We start from the raw sequence: 299 nt of genomic DNA, 5'->3' as shown, positions 1-299 counted from the left end.
CCCCCCCCCCCCCCCGCCTTAACGCAAAGCCCTCTCTGGCCCCCTACCAGCTTCAGTCCCCTTTTTCCCATGCTCCCCGCTTCTCACTCCCCATTAATATTTCTATCTCTCTCTCCCTCTCCCTTCCTCTCTCTCTGAAATCACTAAAAACATATTAAACATATTTTAAAATGCTCCTACTGCATTCCCCAGGCACCCTCATTATATTTGTTTGCACGCTTGTCTCCTTATTATAATGTGAGCTCCTCAAGGCAGAGACCCCTTCTGCTCTTCCGTGAACCTATTATAAACCCATGGGA

This window comes from Myotis davidii, unplaced genomic scaffold (genome assembly GCF_000327345.1).
Source record: "Myotis davidii unplaced genomic scaffold, ASM32734v1 scaffold309, whole genome shotgun sequence".
NCBI lineage: Eukaryota > Metazoa > Chordata > Mammalia > Chiroptera > Vespertilionidae > Myotis > Myotis davidii.
This window is presented reverse-complemented; position numbering follows the sequence as displayed.